General features: G+C 46.1%; 1 long non-coding RNA gene across 1 annotated transcript; it reads right to left on the bottom strand.

Moving 5' to 3' along the window:
* Window positions 1-1,740: 1,740 nt before the first annotated feature.
* Window positions 1,741-11,412, bottom strand: LOC103607502. The gene is made up of 4 exons (XR_551973.1): window positions 11,262-11,412; window positions 10,792-10,906; window positions 8,614-8,704; window positions 1,741-2,228 (listed from the first exon to the last, which is right to left on the bottom strand). It is a non-coding gene; the product is annotated as an uncharacterized LOC103607502 (long non-coding RNA).
* Window positions 11,413-19,028: the final 7,616 nt, after the last annotated feature.

Here is a 19,028-nt window from a genome sequence, read left to right as displayed (position 1 = left end):
CTCCTCTGTCCACTAGGGAGCATCCCAAGCCCCAGATCAGGGTTTGATGGCCTAAACTGGACTGAACCCTGTGGAAGAACCAGGGAAATGTCAAGGTCTTCAGTGAAGGGTTGTGGAGAAGGCCATGGAAGACAGGCAGCAGAGAGAGGCAGAGAGGCCAGCAGGTGAGGGGAGGGCCATGACTTCAATGTCAAGTCCCTGCCCCACTTCCAGTTATGATTGGTCACAACAGACGCAACCAGGTCTTACTGAGTCTGGATTCAAAGTCAGAGAGTTTCTTTCTCTACCTCTCTTGCCCTCTCATCCCATTAAACCCTTCTTCTCTCCTTCTCAGCTCCCAAACCACTGTTACTATATAAAAATAGCATGCAGAGAATGGAATGGGCTGGCTGCCATGGAGATAGAAATGGGACGTTCGCTGTAGTTTCTTTCATGGTGCTGTGCCCTCTGCTGACGCTGCTCTCTTTGCTGGGCAGCTTGATTGCCTCTTGGAGACGGTGACTGCTCTGGCTCCCAGCCTTGTGTTCAAGCCACAGTTGAGGTTAGACAGGTAGCCAGCCTCTGAACATTGCACAGAAACCTGAACAAACTCACCCTGCCTATGACAATCTGGGAACGAGAGAATTAGGCTTTTTTTTTTTTAAAACTTGTAGCAGATTTTCAGCTAAGCGATCTCAAGTGTTCATTTTAGTGAAATGCTGCAGGTTCTAAAACAAATGATGCTTTCAAATAACATACACTCACTTTGCCTAAAACATGTTCTACAACTTCTGTTCCAGCTGTCTCATGGCAGTGGTCCTGAAGCATGGGTACACAATTTTAAAGGAAATTTAAAACGCTTTTTTGAGTGAAAGGCATGGCCCAGACGGAAAACATTGATGTATTCAGCATGGTCACTTCCTCCATAGGTCACTGTGCCCTTGCTAACCTTAGGTGATCTTATGAGCACATGTCATTCCTCTGAGCTGCTTCCCTCAGCTAGCTCTGGCCACGGTTCTCTAGAAAGTTCTTCAACAACAACAAAAACGGTGAAGCAAAACTAGACATCATGTTGACCAATAAATTGGAAGCTCTATATTCTACTCCAGGGTGAAGAGCCTCTGATTTGAGGTTGGTTCAGAAAATGCTGCATTTCTCTTTTGCCCCTGCTTATAAAGATACAGACTCTGCAGTGTTGTTGTCCAACTCGAAGTTCAGCGTGATGCCTCCAACCTCTGCAGAGTGTGCCTTTCCACCACTGCCCGTCATTCGTGCCAGACCCTAACTGCATCCAGCTGTGGACAGTCTCTTGTCTCCCAGGTCTCATTGCAGTTACCAACCCCTGGTGAACTCCTGCTCCTTCTTCTGCAAGGCTTTGTTCAGCTGCTCCAGGTGAAGTCACTTCCTCTGTGCTCACTCCATGTTTATATTTCCACTACCACCTGCCCATACCCCACCTAGTGAGTGTCTCAGAGACCAATCTCCGATGCGGAGAACATAGTCTGATATATTGAAGGTGTCTAAAAAGCATCTCTTCCATGAATGCACGAAGAATAAAGGGAAAGCAAAATACACTTATAACCCTCAGACAAATGGCATTTTCTTTTTCCTCCAGATATTCCAAAAATATGAAAATTGGGAGCTTGTTTCCCACTTCGTGCTGACTGCTGTTCAATGATTTTACATCTTTCTGGTACAGTCAACTCTATTCTGCATACTAAAGGAACATTACAATGGTATGAATAAAAACTTAAAAAAAGATTTTTCAAAGACGATTCATCTTTAATAAGCCTCATAATGTATGTTAAAGCGGGTGTTTGTTTTTTTTTCAACTAAGCATAGGGGATAGGTAATAGAAAGCACTTTGCACCTTAATATGGGATTTCTCTTTCTTGCTTTGCTAACAACTTGCTTTATGATTGTAGTCAAGTCCTTTCTTCTTTTTCACCTTTTATTTCTTAATCTCTAAAGTGGTTTTTTTGGTCCAAAATAAGTAGGATCCTATGACGTCTAAGATCCTTTCAGCTCTGTGGTATATTGTTCCCAAAGACAGCCACCAATAATGCCTTCCATGCAAGCATATCGCAGCACTCCTCCCAATGAGAGTTCGTAAGCTCCCTTTGAATCTGGGTTGCAAGACCTCTTTTTAAGACCCCTGAAAGATGTAAGGTGGTGCTGGTAGATCTTCACAGCTAGACAACAGGCTGTCTGAGAATCTTAAATGTGCTGTCCACATCAGCCTGACAGACCTGAAGTAGAAAGAAGTATGAAGGTATGTCAAAAACTTCATGGAAAAATGGAATTGAAAGACAATACAAATATTTCCATCAACTGTTTGAAGTATTGTATTATGTCTCAGAGACAATTGTGGATGTGGCTTTGGGTGCATGAACAAAACCCAATAAGATTCATAGAAAACCCACAAAGTTTAAAAATAATTGTACTAGCAAAATACCTCCAGCTTGAACTAAAATAAAAAATTCAAAATTCAAAATGACAATAGTCCTCTGGGTGCCCAACATCACATATTGTCAGGGAGCAGGCTGAGAAAGCTACTCAGCTGTAAGCATCAGCTCCTTCTTATGCAAAATGAAGAATGACTCTCAGGGCAGAGCCAAGAGCAGAGAATTACAGATTAGGGGATGACTCCCAGAGTGCAGAGCTTAGCCCTAATCAAGGGACATTTCCTCCCCCCACAGTTGGGGGAACTGATGAACATGTGTCTGACTTTTTCAACAGGAGTGTTTATTGTGGTTAATCTGTTCTTATTTCACTATTCATGTTGGGTAGACTTGTGTGGTATGGAGGGCTGATAACCTGGGGTGGGGGTGGTTGTTTGGGTTTCCAAGTCCCCAGATCAAGAAAAAACAAACCCGAGTAGCTTTATTTGCATTGGGCCCATCCAGACCTGATTTAAATCCTGGCTTTTGGGCCTGAGCCTGAGGCACTGTTCTAATAAGACTAAAGCTCTTTAGAGTGAGTAGGTGAAATGTGCACCAGGGAAGCACGCACACTATGTGGCTACAGGCAGACTGTGGTCCTTGTCTCCAAATATGGCCATAAAAACTCCTCCCATGCTCCATTCCTGCTCGCATATGTAACTCTTCCCATTAGGAGTTACACTTTCTCTTTCCTCGCTCTGAATCTTGCCTGGATTTTAACTTCCTTTGATCAACAGAATGCAGAGGAAATAACACCATGCCAGTTCTTGGCCTAACACTTCAAAGTTTTGGTAGCTGTGGTTTTCACTCTCCTGAACCCCTATGTAAGAATCTGGGTATCTTGATGAGGAAAGAGGACCCACCCACCACCAGCCATGGTGGCAACCCCATCTGAGTTCCCAGGCATGACAGTGAAGTCACTGTGGAAGCTCCGGCCCCAGTCAAGCTCCCAGCTGAATGCAGCTGCACAGCTGACCTCAGCCAACAGTGCATGCAGAGAATGAAACTTCAAGCTGACCCACTAAACTGTAAGAAACAATAAATTTTGGGCCACTGGGCTTTGGGATAGTTTGTTGCACAGAATAAATAATGGATACAAACTCTTAACGATGATTGCCTATAGATAAAATTATATCATCTGCTTAGATTCAGAACTCATGGTTTAGGTGAGCAGTCCAGAAGCAGAAAGGGGAGAGGTTACCTGCTTGGTACTAAACATGAGTATTTATGATCCTCCCATGAATGACTAAGATTTGACTATATTTTATTTTTTACCCTTACTTATCTCTGTCTCATTCTATATTTACATTCTGCCAAAACATCTGAGTTCGAGTGGAAACACTTAGTCAATGATCTATGTGGAACAAAAAATTAATGGAGTCTTAGAGCTGGAGAACAATTACAGCAGGTGTCTCGTGAGGAGTATGGGGTCCAGAGCGAAGCGGTGAGAGGACCGTGTTTCTAGGACGAGCTACTGTCCTTTGGGGAAGGACTGAATAGGTGATTGATAGGATGTTTCCCTTTTCATTCCATGTACTTGATAGAAAATACCTTGATATTCTTGCTTAAAAAAGGGCATCTGGCACAAAAAGTGCATCACTTCACTCGGGTGTCTTGTAGACTCACTGGTCCATGAATGTGAAATACCAGGAAACCTCGTAATGAACACTTGACACACAGTCATGTTTATTATGAAATAGGTCCCACTTAAATTCTATTCAAGAAGGTTTTGTCACATAATTTTTCTAACACACCTTCACCTATAAGGTATGCTGTGGATTGAATGTCCCCTAAAACTCACTGACGCTTGATACCCATTGTAACTGTGTTAAGACGGTGGGAAATCTGACTGTGGTATTTGAAAGGTGGGGCCTTTAGGATGTGATTAGATAATGAGGACTAGGCCCTCACAAATGGATTAATGGGTTAATGGTTTAGTGGGTTATGACAGGAAGTGGCACTCATGGCTTTTTAAGGAGAACAAGTGAGCACATTAATGCACTTTTGCAGTCCTCGCCACATGATGCCTGCATCACCACAGGACTCTGTAGAGAGTTCCCTCCAGGAAGAGGCCCTCACTGGGTGTGCTGTCTGGGCCTTGGGTTTCCCAGCCTCCAAAACTGTAAGAAATAAATTTCATTTCTTTTTACATTGTGCAATATCAGGTATGCTATTATAAGCAACAGAAGTGAACTAATACACGGTACTACCCAACTCCTGAATTCGGGAGACAGTGAAGAAGAGGTATTATTGTATTGAATGAGATTGAAAAGATATACAGTAGGATATATTGCATACACGTACAATATACCGTATTGTGTATCTTCTCAGTGACCAAAAGACAATTTTACAAACATACTTTCTGATTATTTGGAGTCCTTTCCCCCCGTTCAGAGGTGTGACTCTAGTCTCATTAAACCTTTAGCACATTCAAACTCTTGACAAAGTTTATAATCGAGCTCTTGCTGTTGACAAGTGTTTGAGAAAAAGTTCTGCTTCTGGGTTTTCATGGAGACCACTTCTCACCTAGTGGCTGAAGGTAACCTCTGTCAACCATGGCTGGCGGTAGTTATCAAGCTGTCACTGGCAATTTCCCCCCTCATTTACTAGAAGCAACATTGTAGAAAGAGAATAACGGGATGGCACAGGGAGAACACACTTCCCTTTGAGGCTGCAGTTGTGGGAAGACTTCTACTGTTGACTGCAAGATCCTGGCCCTGGGGGAGTATGGCCAACCCGTAACGTGAGCAGCAGAGTGAGCAGGGAAAATAGCACTGGCTTTCTGGTCAGACTGGATAAGGTTCTGTCCCTGTCCTGCCAGCTGTGAGAAAGTGGGCAACTCAGGTCAGCTACGGGAGTGCCAGTCCCTCCCTTCTTATCAACACAAACAATGGTTTTTGCTCTGTTTATTTCAAAGATTTCTTATTTAATTAAATTACATAATTTCGATAGCAAGTGCTACTGACATAAACGAATTTGGAAACAATACAAATGACTCTTGGTAAGCCCCCTAGCTCGGCCTGTGGGAGCAGAGGCCACAGACTAATTCATGAGAACAGCTTCGAAGGCGGCTGAGGTCTGCGTGGGCTGCACATCCACATGTACGTTTCACAGAGAAAAAGTGAACCTCGGTCAGGTGAAGGGTCGAGGGGAAGGTGAATTAGAGGAGCCTCCTGTCCATGTGGGTGTGGATGGATGTGTGAGTATGTGTGTCCAGGTATTCATGGGAGTACAGATGAGTGTCCCTGCCACCCTTCCCCAGTAGATGAGTCTCAGCCTAAATCACCACGACCCATGGATTAGCCATCATCCATCTATGGCAGGTGAAGGTGACATTGCTGGTGGCAGGGTCCCCTTCTTAAGTGAGTTGGGACTGGCTATTGTTGGGGCGGGGTGGAGCTACCCTGTCCTGTGTCCACTGTGCCATTTCTGTGCACTTTCACCTTTTCTCCCCCACCACACAAGAGGAAACAGAGACTCTAAGAAGTGGGGTGCCTCTAGGGATAGACAGTGGTGGCACTGGGCTGTTAGACCCATCACTGACCAGGGCACCCCCCAGGAGTTTTAAGTGACAGCTGATGGACACCAGCCTGCTCCTCAGGGGCCTCTGTGGAGCTGGAGGTGGGGTGGGCAGGAGGCTCACTGACTATAGGGGTGCCCAGGAGACAGGGAGGGGACTGGGGACAGGCTGGCCACCACTAGTCCAGACTAGGGTTCCTGTTGGCAAAGTTCTTGGGTTTCTTCAAAGACACCCACATCCACCCAGGCATTGGAAGCTCCCATTGTCCCTTAGGAGGGAGGAGGAAGCCATCCTTCCTCCCATTTTACAGACAAGGAAACTGAGCCCACAGAGGCACCCCTAGCAGTGAGTGGCAAGGCTTAGGCCTGACCCCCACACATTTCTGCTGTCTCCCACCCAGCCCTTATCTCCTGACCTCCAGCTCACAATCGTAAGTGCACGGTCAAGTGCATTCTACTGGCCAGGGTTGCCAGATAAACTACAAATAATTTTTTAGTATAGGTATATACCAAACGTTGCATGCAATATGCACTTGCACTTAGAAATTTGTCATGTGATGTTCAAATTTAACTAGGCATCCTGGATTTTTATTGGCTAAATCTGGAAACTCTACAATAACCCTTCCTCCCTTTCACCCACTCTCTAAGCCCCCTGGGGAGACATCAGGAAAGGAGTGTTGGCCCCCTGCCCCCACTGCACCAGAGAAGGAACAGAAACCTGATGGGCAGGACTGACTGAGACCCACTGGACTTAGCTACTTAAGCAGCCTAATAACCATACAAAGAAACCCACAAAGGTTTTCTTGGAAAGAACATGGTACTACATTAAATAAACAGAATCATGCTAAATTGCAAATACACAAACAATACCCCCAGAAGCAAGTGGAACTTCTACCAATTTTTCAGAACAACTTCTACACCCCACCCAATTTAATGATAGTGGTGGTCTTGAGGAAAGTTCAAGGATGGGCAGGAGAGTTGGCAGGAAGCTAATGATCTCTAATGGAATGATTGCCCATTCAGTACCTGCCAACATCAGCATTGCACACACTGCCATTACCCCAGCAGGAAAGTACAAAGGTGGAAGAGGTCAGGCAAAAAGACTCATGAAGTGCTGAGATGATTCACAGGGATCACAGACTCCATTTCTCTGCACAGAACATGCACAGGACACAACCTGACGGGGCAGGCTCACTGAATGCTCCTCTTGAGACAGAGATGCATGGGCCATGCAGTCGGCACAGAAAGCCTAAGCAAGCTTCCCAGCAACATGGACAACAACAGCAACCAATCACTAAGTGATGACTGAGGGACTCACAGGCCTAGCACCATGAGGTCAGTGCAGGGAACACACTGAGTTGTGAAGTATGAGAACAACTTTAGTGCTTCCTATCTTAGCTTGGAGGGGAGTTTCCAACTGGGCAGACTATTCCTCCACAAATGATCAATAAATGCAGACACTATGTAAGAAGGCAATGATGAAGATTTCATTTTTAAAGTACAACTACTGTACCTAAGATTTTCAAAAGAAAGGTAGACTAGATCCTTTTAAGAAAAAGTATAAAGAAATATTTGGAGTGTAATAGCTTAGTTGAAAAAAAATAAATGCTGGGCCAGCCCAGTGGTGCACTGGATAAGTGCGCCGCTTGGGAAGCACGGCGGCGCTCCCGCCTGAGGGTTCGGATCCCACATACAGACCGGTTCCCGCTCACTGGCTGAGCGAGGCGCGGGAGCAACACCGAGGGTTGCAATCCCGTTGCCGGTCCCCGGTCCAGTACGGGGGCAACACTGAGGGTTGCGATCCGTTGCCGGACATGGAAAAAGACAAAAAAAATAATAAAAAAATAAATAAAAAAATAAATGCTAATTCTGTTTAAAATTTTGACAGAATCATTGCATGAAAGTGGAATGGGAACAAAACTCAGCTAAGGGAAACAGGAAATACAAAAGAACCATCGTAAAACCATCTCTGGGAAGATATGATGGGCTGCAATGACCCACCCATGCAGAAATTCATCGAGCACCTACTGAACTGAAGGCCCTACACTAGGTGCTGGATAAGAATCCTGGTCAGTGCACTCCTAGAAGTTATATTCTGTTAAAGCAGACAGAAACACAAGTCAACAAATAACCATATAATTATCAATTGTGAGCAATTCTACGTAAGAAATAAGCAGGGGGCCCAAGACAGATCCGAGGGTCAGAGAAGGCCCCTGAAAATGAAGGAAAAATTGTGACTTCAAAACCGAGGCCAAATATTGCCAACGGGGAACAGTATGTACAAAGGCCCTGAGGCAAGTTCCAAGTTAAAAAAAAAAAAAAAGACAGGAACAAAATTAAGAGAGTCACAAAATGAGGTAGGAAAGTAACAGGGGCCAGATCCTACGTGGGATCACGGTAAGAACTGTGGATTTTACCCAAAGTAAAATAAAAAGCCACTAAAGGTTGTTAAGCAGGAAAGTGACATGGTCTGATTTTTAAAATCAGTCTGGCGGCTATGTAGAGAACAGAGCAACAGACAGAAGCACGGGAGAAAGGGAAGTTGGAGCCAAGCTAAGCAATTAGCGCAGTTCCACATTCCTGCGTGGAGCAGAGACAGAAAACATCGGTGCAGGGAGTGTCAACGGTCTGCACCAGGGCAAGTATGAGATCGTGCTGCAAGTCTGTCACATACCAAGTTTGACCTCTGCATTCTCAGTCAGTAGGACATTCTGGACCTTGACATCCTGGTGAATCACATGATGAATGTGAAGATGTGCCAGTCCCTGAATAGCAAAGACAGATCTAAATTTTAGTTCTTTGTTGCTGTAAGGGTAAACAGCCAGGAACATGCCTTTTATAACAAAGTGCACACATGGGCCAAATGTTTATGTGCACTCATATGTAGAACATAAAATTGACTCAGTGCATTCCCAGCAAGACATCACCAATATTAAACACACACAATGAAAGAAGCCCCACCCCACCCAACTCCCCACCATTCCAACAGGGTCAAGTTCCCCAGGTGAGCAACACTGCCCCTTTCTACCTGTGCCTTTATGACACTTTAGATTACCCTCTGCAGTTTCTCTGCTATAATATGTGCTATTTCTATACAGAGCAGCTCCTTTCCCACGCTAAATATCTACCTTTCATTGGGTGACCCCGAGGGTATATTTGAACTAGACACATTCCAGGGGAAAGGCTAAAGTCTAGAGAGGGGTTTAAAATCTGGCTCTCCAACACTGGCTAGTCTTCCCACTGCACAGCGACAAACTGCTAAGTGCTGATCAATCCCACCCCTACCATAGCGTAAAATGATTCTGCTGTCAAAAGAGCCTTGTGTTCAAATAAAATATCTTTCTTTCCAAGGAAAATTCCAAGAAGGTCAAAGAGCTTACCATTAAAAAAAAAGAATCTACAAAAACAGAAGGTAAATCCTATGCTGTAATCGTCTCACCTCCTAAGAAGTTATCAACGACAAAAGTAAAGGATATTAATATAGAACACAGGCATGCCTGTGAAACTTTTAAAAGTCTGTTAAAAAAAAAAGTTAAGAAAACAAAGATATTAAAAAAAGAACAGACTTCTGCTTCTGGGAAGATAGAGCAGATGTATTTTTCTCTATTCCTTCCATTCAGGACACGTAAAAAGTCTAGACATGACATCTAAAACAAAAATAAGATGTCTCTGAAAGGTGGAGAGAAAAACGAAGACTCCTAGGGACCTCGGGACTGAAGAAGCACACGGCAGCAAGTCCTCCAGGTATTCTTTTTGCCTCCTCTATCTCAGACATGGAGATGAAGAAGCCAGCAACCCAGAAATGCCAACGGGCACAGACAACAAAAGCCCCAACAGTAGCCTGCTTTATCTAGGAAAGAGTCAGCCTAACAAGACAGAAATGCTTTAGAAAGGCCCCACACCGTAACGCTATCCCATGAGCCTCTAAGTTTCAACACCCGAATTTTGGAAGAGACACATTCCCATGATAGCAGCATGGTTCTCAAAAGGAGACATACGAACGTCCAACCAGTGTACAGAAAAACAACTCAACATCGCTCACCAGGAAAGCGTATGAAACCACCAGGAGTTGACACCTCACACCTGTCAGAATGTGTATTATCAAAAAGATGAAGTGGAGCAAGTGCTGGTGAGGATGTGGAGAAAAGGGAATCCTCGTCCACCACTGGTGGGAACGTAAATGAGTAGAGCCATCGGGGAATACGGCCCAGAGGTCCTTTGAAACATTAAAACTAGAATTCCCATAGGATCCAGCAATCCTACTTCTGGGATACAGAGACTAAGGAGTTAAACTTCGTACATGCGAGAGATGTTTTCACTCCTGTGTTCACTACAGTGTTATGCACAAGAGCCAAGATATAGAAATAACCTACATGCTGTAAAAAAGTCATCTATTTTCTGATTCATTTTCAGAAATGACTTCTCTCAGAATGATTTAACTGATTCAGGACCAGCCCACTCCCAGAGGGTCTCTGAACAGACAGGACTCTCTCTCCTTGAGATGGCAATCAGCTACTAGCCCCCACTGTTTTCTTCACTCCCTGACGTTTCTCCCTTCACAGGGCTTAAGCGGGCCCTTTCTGCGGGCTTGTCGCCAGCCCCCAAAGGAAATCCTTGTGAGGGGTAATAAATTTTAGGTGCCCTTCAGGAAGACTACATTGCCCTTCAGGAAGACTACATCTTAATAAATTTTAGGTGCCCTTCAGGAAGACTACATCTCAGCCAATGAGGAAGTGGGGGCAAGGACTTGCATACGAGGGAATAAACTGCTTGATACAGCCCTTTTTCACATGCCTGCCCTTCGGAAACCCTGACCTTACAAGGCCCTAATTAAAGTCTTGCTTCAGTGTACCCCGTGTCTCCACGTGTCCATCCTTTGGCATTGGACGGATGAGGGCATTTCTCACACATGCCCATGAGTGAGTGGTTTTCAAAAATGTGGTACACGTACGCGATCCTATTCAGCCCTGGAAAAGAACAAAAATTCCGTCAATTCCAACAACTTGGATGCATCTACGAGACATCATGGTAAGTGACATCAGCTAGGCACAGAAAGACAAACGTTGCATGATCTCACCTACACGTAGAATCTAAAAGGGTCAGATTCAAGAAAACAGAGTTCAACGGTTACCAGAGTCAGGGGGGCAGGGCTTGGGGGTGGGGCCTGGTGAACAAAGGAAAAGGGAATATTGACTAATGGGTACAAAGTTTCACTTAGAGGGGAGGAATAAGGTGTGGCACTCTATTGCACAGCAAAATGATTATAGTTAATACTAATGTGATTTCAGAATTGCTAAAAGAGTGGACTTCTAGTGTTCTTACCACAAAGAAGTAAGTAGGAGGTGGCGTGACCATGTTAATTTGCCTGATTTGCTCACTGCACCATGGATACACGTATGGAATCATCATGCTGTTCCCCATAAACACATATGGTTACTAGTGTAAGTAAAAAAGAAAACCCAAACTGAAATTAAGGTGTTAAAAAAAAAAAAGACAGTTTTGCCGTACTGGCCTAAGTACGCACCTAGAGGTCAGCGGAACAGAACTGAGAGTCCAAAGAGAAACTCATCCATCTGTGACAGACGGGTCTCCTCAAGCGTTCTGTGACCACTCAATGGGGAAGCAATATTTCTTCAGCAAGAGGTGCTGGGACAACTGAAGAGCCATGAGGGAAACAACGAAGTTGAACCATGCGCCAAAATGAACGCCAAATGGATCACAGAACTAAAGGTAAGAAAGAAAACTCTTAAAACATGGGGATAAATCTTTGCGATGCTGGACTTCATGATGGTCTCTTAGATAAGATGCCCAACACACAGGAAACCACACAAAAACTAGCCAACTGGACGTCATCAAAAGTAAAAGCCAGTGCACTTTTTAAAGGACACCTCCAAGAAAATGAAAAGACAACGCATGCTACAGAAAGACATATTTTGAAGTCATATTTAAAGAATAAGGATATAGAAAGAGCTCTTCCAACTGAACAATCGGAAAGACAGTTAACCCAATGGGAAAAAATGGTCAGAAGAAGAGCTGGCCAGTTAGCCCAGTGGGTCAGAGCGCAGTGTGACAGCATCGAGGGCAAGGGTTAGGTTCCCTGCACGGGCCAGCCACCACAACACAACAGAAAACACCACGGAACAAAAACACCACTCAGGTAATTCAAATATTCAACTAAACATTTCTCTAAGGGAGGTACAGACACACGGCCAAAAAGCACTTACAAACATACTCATCCTCGCCACTGAGGAAATGTGTACGGAACCCCTGTGACATCATACTTCACACACATCACAAGGGCTGTCATCAAAAAGACAGTCAATACAAAGCGTTGACAGGATACACAGGGATTGTAAAACGGTACAGACTCTTAGGAGACTTGACTGGCAGGTTTTCAAGCTGTGAAATGTCATGTGACTACGTGGCCAAGCAATTTCATGCTGGAGACACACCCAAGAGAACTGAAAACATATGTTCCCACAAAAACTTTGTATATCAGCGCTCCCAGATCAACGTCACTCAGGCTAGCCAAAGAGTCGAACCACACGGATCACCAAGGAACAACACTGGAGAGCAGGGACACAAACACACACACACACACACACACACACCCATGACACATGAACGTGCTCCACACCTTTGCACCCAGGCCCTACACACAAACACACACACACACACACACACACACGCACACTCCACGACACATGCAAGTGCTACACGCACCTTCGCACCCAGGCCAGATGCCAAAAGTCAGGAAGGGGGCCACACCCCTCGCAGCACAGAGGGTGGTCAGAAGGCCAGCCATGCCCATGCATACCCCCCCTTCTCCCTCCTCCACCTGCTGGGGCTGCCTCCACCCGACTGCTCCCCCTCCTCAGGAAGGCCACAGGAAGCCAGGCTTCTGACCTGGCTCCGCCACTGCCCAGCCAGCTGCACCATGAGCCAGTCCCTTCTCTCCAAGATGGTAGCAGCAAAGGTGCAAGAAGACGGTGCCTGCGTCAGGAGGACAAGGGGTGGGAAGCCCCAACCACAGAGCTCCACGCAGCCCAGAAGTCCTGCTGCGCCCCCAGCCGAGACCCCTGGGAGGTTGTGGGCATCTGGTGGTGGAGGTGGAGTGGGGCAGGGCCACCCACTGTCATCTTCAGGCTGTGGGGAAGTGGGGAGCATGGCCCCCATTTGCATGGACACTCCTCACTCAGGAGAAAAGCCCTCCCCCTTCACCAAACAGCCCAGCTTTCCAGGAGAGAAGGGGCACTGGCGGGCCCTAACTCAGAGCTGGTGGCCATCACTTCCCTCAGATCTCAGGCCTGTGGGGAGGAGCTTTGCTGTCACCAATTCCCAGAAGGGAAGCTGAGGCACAGAGATGTCAGGACGTGCCCCAGTCTGCCCACCTGGACAGAGGCCCAGGCAGGATCCAGAACCAAGTCCCTCTCTTGCCGAAACTGTGCTGGCCTTGCCACTGGGCCGTGGCACTGGCTCCGAGCAGCATCAGCCCTCAGGGGAGAAGAGCTGTAGAAGGGGCCTCTGCGTTCACAGCGCAGCACCCCACAGGGGTCAGTGAGGACCTGCAGGAGCTCAACGAGATGAGATGGCCAGCAGGAGTGCTGCCATGCACCTGCCTGTGTCCTCCAGGACAGCACAGGTGAGGGCTTGCCAGTTGTCTGTCTGCCTCTCTGCTCTAGGATGAGAGCAGCCTGAGTAAGTTCACAAGCTGAGGAGGCAAGACCCCTATGGGAGAGGAGGCAAGAGCCAAAGCAGGTCTCGGCGAGATGGGATTGGGGGCTCTTCCCCTCTCACAGATGGCCGAGTCAGAGGTGAGCCACAGAGAGGGCCACCACTGGGCCAGGGCGGTGGCAGCAGGGCTGCCCAAAGCCTTTACCTTCTCCACAGTGTGAGAAGCACAGTCAGCTGAGTGGGGTTTCCGCAGAAAGGGAAGCACTGGGTGAAAGTAGGGGCTGAAGGGTGAGGTATGGACTGTGGTGTCCTACTGGGGGAAGGGCAGAGGGAGCCACAATAGGACAAGGAGAGGGTGACCCCAGCTCTGTCTAGGACCAGAAGGCCCACTGCACAGGTGGATTTCTTGCCTCCAGTCTCAGAAATGGAGGCAGAGTCACAAGCTGTGGGGCTCTAAGGGAAGGGAGGCAGGAAGACAAGAGATCAGAGCCCCTCAGGGCCCACCCTGTGTCAGGCTCTGCAGAAGCAGCTGAGAGACATGGAAAAAGGTGGGCAGGAAGGGGAGCCACTAAGCCTGGGCAGAATGTGTGGCCAGAGAACAGGCTGCTGGCATTTCAGGGTCCAGAGGCAAAATATCGCCTAGCACAGAGCCAATGCCAGATGGCTGGACTCTGAAAAGCCAGAGATAGGAGCCCTAGCCCTACAAGGTGCCCAGAACAGGAGGGAAAGGGGGCAGGGGTGAGAGGTGAGGGTGAGAGGGGCAGGGGTGAGCAGAGGTCAGGGTGCCCAGGGGCAGCTCTCACAGGTCCCAAGGAGGACCGCTGACAGAGGAAACACCATCATCCTCACATAGCTCAGAGGTAACCCTGGCCAGGTGCCAGGCTGCTGGGACCCAGGTGGAGAGAACTGGGCCAGCCCTCACCAAAGCCTACTGCCCATGGCAACCTCAGCTCAAAGCCAGAACCTCCTCAGCACACTCAGAGCCAGGTCCTCACCTCCGCTCTGAGCTTCACCATGCCCCTCTTCTCCAGAGCTTTCCCTGACTCCCACCAACACCCCGTGGCTCCTCCCCTGTTGGCCTGCTCCATCCGCTGGTCCTGAGAGCAAGGCCAGTCTCTCAGACAGGAGGGCAGCCCTGTGCCTCCAGCCACTTGCACGGGAGGCATGCGGGAAGCAGGTGACCAGTGGGACAGGACAGGCTGCGGAGATGGACGCACCATCCTAGCCCTTTCAGGTAGGAGGCTCCAGATGTAGCGATCCAGGCACTGTCCGCCGTGCTGACAGCAACAGGCTCTAAGCTGGCCCTGCAAGCCTAGTCCAAGCCCCACTCAGAAGCTTGCAGGGTCCACTCCCAACCACACACTCAAGCTGATTTCAAACACTTCCTTATGTCAAAACTTGCTAAAAGCTACAGTAATTAAAACAGCAGCATACGGACCCATGGAATAGAATAGAGAGCCCAGAAATAAACCTTCACATATATGGTCAAGGGATCTTCAACAAGGGTGCCAAGACCATTCAGTGGGGAAAAGATCATCTTTTCAACAAATGGTGCTGGATAAACTGGATAGCCACATGCAAAAGAACCAAGTTGGATCCTTACCTTAAACCACATACAAAAGTGAACAAAAGAATTTTAAAAGACTTAAATGTGAAAGCTGACATAATAAAACTCTTAGTAGAAAACTTAGGAGGAAAGCTTTATGACACTGAACTTGGCAATAATTTCTTAGTTATGACACCAAAAATACAGAAAATAGAAGAAAAATAGACAAATGGGGCTTTATCAAATTTCAAAACTTTTGTGCATCAAAGTCCACCATCAAGAAAATGAAAAGGAAACTCACAAAATAGAAGAAAATATATGTTACAAATATATTTAAAAACTCCTACAATAACCAAAATATCCTATTTAAAAAGTATCCCAAATGATAGAGATAAGAAAAGTGAGCAGAATGAGGTAAAAAGAAAGAAACCAAATCACTTGTAAAGGGAAACTAAGCAGGCCTCAGATTTCTCTATAGCCACATTTCAAAGACAGAAGACAGCAGAGAGACATCTACAAGATGGTTAGAGAATAACAGTCTTGACCAAGGGTTCCATCAACACTCAAGCTGTCCCGCAAGCCCCAAAGCCACAGTTTTGAACATCCAGCAATCAGGGGCCACCATTCCCACCAGCCATTCTGAGAAAACACCTCCAAGAGAAACTGCAGCCAATCGAAACTTGATAGAAGAAACACCATCAAAAGGGCTGTCAATGAGCATTGAATATACTTACCTGTAGATGTAAGCCAGAAACCAAAGTGGGCTGACAGTGACAGACCAGAATGCAGATAATAGAATGCCACAACTGTGGAGTAATGACTCAGCTAACACAAACTGGGGGGCAAAAGACAAAAGAAGGCAAAAGACAGAATTAGTTCACCACCTCATCAACAAGACCTAGAGTCAAAGGATATCATTTAAAGCTGACATTTCAATATCAGAAATACAAGTAAATTTCAGAATAGAAAGGCAAATATTGAGAAAGGTATTATTATTGACCCAAACTGGGTGATGGGAGGAAGAAAACAAAACACGTTAATTTGATAATTACTCATGGAAGGTGTACTAGTTTCCTATTGCTGCCATAACAAATTATCACAAATTCAGCAGCTCAAAACACACAAATTAGTTCTATCACAGTTTCCATGAGTCAGAAGTTGGGCTGTGTTCCTTCCCGGAGATGATGGAAAAATAACTCAGGTTGCGGGAAGAGTCCAGGTTCTTGTGACTGCAGGACTGAAGTGCCCGTGTCCTTGCTGTTGGTGGGGGGGAGGGGTCACCCTCAGCTCCTAGACCCTTCTGCTGCAGTCCTTCAATTGGGACCTCTCTGAGGTCACCTTCACCACACCTCTCTCACTTCTCACTGGACAAAGTTCTCTCCTTTTCAAGGCTTAGATAACTACATTGAGCCCATCCAGGTAATCCAGGCTAGTCAATCTACATCTGCAAAGTCCCTTTCTACCATGTAACATGACATGGTCATAGGTGCCAGGGTAGAGTATGGCTACCTGGGGTAAGGGTAGGGTCAGGGGGAGGACATCACGTCATTCTGCCCATCACACAAGCTACTGAATAAATAATCCCCATGCTACGAGCATTATATGACATTATATGAGATGTTATTACAACATTTCATAGTGATGAAGGTATAGACTCTTCCAAATATCAGAAGAACTGTAAAAACTAAAAAGAAAAAAAGCAAATGACAACAGAATAAAAGACGAAAAATAATACAAACACACACACACCACAAAACTAAGAAAAATAATACAAACACACACCACAAAACTAAGATCAAATATGTTTGATCTATCAATAAATGTAAATTAGTTGAACTTACCTAGAGAAAAAAAGATTCTCAGATTGAATCACAAAGCAAAATCCAACTTGATCTGGCACGTAAGAGACACAAAGTAATCCAGAGGGTTAAAAATAAAAGAATGGGCAAAGGTGTGCCAAGTAAACACAAACTCAAGAAAGCACTAGTCATGACCTTACAGTCAGAAGAGGGAGAAATAAGACAAAGAAGGGAACCTTGATACTAACAGGTACCCCTCAGAATAAATATACAACAGTCAGAAATAGCTATGCACCAGATAACATTGCAGCCCACATTCCCTGCAGCCACAAGGGGAAATGAACAGAAATGCCACAGTGGTAGAGACTAATTCACTTCTCTTGTCCACAACAGAGCAAGAGGACAAAAACTAAGTAAAAGTGATAAGTGACCTAAATAAGACAATTAAGGTAGCAAAATTCATTGACATACACATCAAACCTCTGTAAACCCAAAACAGAAACTCGACCTTCTTTTCAAGCCCCCATGGAACACTAGTGAAAACTGACTCCATACTAGGGCCACATGAACACTTCCTGAAACCCAAAAGTTCAAAAGAGAAGAGTCAATCCTCTCTCACTAAAATGCGACCCAATGTAGAATAATAACAAAACCAAAACACCAAAACATCCTCTATTTAGAAATTTTAAAACTTCCTCCTAAACAACTCCTAAAATGAGAAGAAAATACCAAAACAAACAGCAGAACTTCTAGAAAGCAATGATAAGGAAATTTGTTCTATCAGAACTTAAGCTATCAGACCTTAAATACGAAAGGCTTTTTAAAAAGAATGTGAACATATGAGTCAAGCATATGCATCAAACATTTAGAAAAAGAGTCATAAGATAAACAGACAAAAGTAGAAGGGATTGTTCATTATTAGCAAAAAGTAATGAGTTTAAAAGTAGAAACACAGAACAATTAATTTAGTAAAAATATCCAAAATCATTAGCCACAGGCTATTGAATGTGTGTGTACCAAAGCCAGCAGAGCAGGAGAGGGATAGAGGTGACCCAGCTAAAACTCGGCCTCCTGCAGGAAGCCTGCTCGGATTTGCCTGTCTCCCGCAGCCATCTGCAATCACGACTGCGTTCCTGATCCTGAGCTGCCCTGTGTCCACACGTTTACTGCACCAGATTTCTACTGAGGACCTACAATGAGCTATGAGGTTAAACCACATACAGTACCACTTTCATCAGGCAAAGAACTCCAGTAGTAACAGATTCCATCTGGATCTTTCAACCTAATATACTGCACCCACACTGGGGGTACAGTAAGCAATAAATGCCGATCTCTGCTTCACAGACTACAAAAATAAAATAGAAAACCTGCAGATAAGTAGCAATGACAAAACAAGAAGTGCTGCAAAGGAAAGGAGAGGGACCCTGAGACAGGAAATATTGGGGAGAGTGGTCAGGAAGGTGAGCGAGTGACAGTAAGCTCAGACCTGTGGGAGGATGGCCAGGTACCGCCTAGGCCAGGAACTAAGAGGAGGACAGGAAAGCCTGCAGGTCGGGGAGGAAGGGGCGCCAGGTATGGCTGGAATGGCATCTGGCGGGAGGAGGGGGCGGAGAAGCAGGGGCCATGCCAATCTTCTCCAGCAGCCTGGCCCACAGACATTTTTGTGATGACCGCAAGATTCCCGTCTGGCCATCCAACATAGCAGCAAAAAGCCACACCTGGCTACTGAGAGCTGAGATGTGGCTACCGGGACTGAGAAATGGAGTCCTTCATTATCAGGTCGATTTAAATAGCCACACCTAGCTAGTGGCCAGCCTACTGGACGTCGCAGATAAAGCTTCCAGAACCTGGGAGGAGTGAGGTTGGAATGTAGGATCAACAGGAGGCTCCTGGAGAGTTTCTGCAGGAGCCGGCACAGATCACTCTCTCCAGGAAGCTCCTTTGGGGCTGTCCCCAGTCCCCAGGAGGTACCTTTCCACAACATGGACGCGGGGCAGAAAGGGCAGAGGGGAAGCACCCAGGGCCGGAGTCCCCAGCTCTAGAGCTGTGGAAGACGGTCCACGGCAGCCC

The sequence above is a fragment of the Galeopterus variegatus genome, unplaced genomic scaffold, assembly GCF_000696425.1.
Source record: "Galeopterus variegatus unplaced genomic scaffold, G_variegatus-3.0.2 Scaffold7484, whole genome shotgun sequence".
Taxonomy (NCBI): Eukaryota; Metazoa; Chordata; class Mammalia; order Dermoptera; family Cynocephalidae; genus Galeopterus; species Galeopterus variegatus.
This window is presented reverse-complemented; position numbering and strand designations above follow the sequence as displayed.